We start from the raw sequence: 230 nt of genomic DNA, 5'->3' as shown, positions 1-230 counted from the left end.
TACAGGAGATAAATAACTTAAATAATGATAGTTGATCATAAATATATATGTAGTGAATCTGAGTTCTGAATTCTGAATCCAGAAAATCTGAGGGAACTTTAAACTTTTACATGTTAAATCATCATTTTAATGCCCACAGATTTTACTCCTCAACTAGTTGTTAATTAATTTAATTATTTAAAGTTATAGATTTTAACAGAAAAAAGTGTCAGAACAACATTTAATTCAAC

The sequence above is a fragment of the Morone saxatilis genome, unplaced genomic scaffold, assembly GCF_004916995.1.
Source record: "Morone saxatilis isolate NCDOM2014 unplaced genomic scaffold, NCSU_SB_2.0 Contig10, whole genome shotgun sequence".
NCBI lineage: Eukaryota > Metazoa > Chordata > Actinopteri > Moronidae > Morone > Morone saxatilis.
This window is presented reverse-complemented; position numbering follows the sequence as displayed.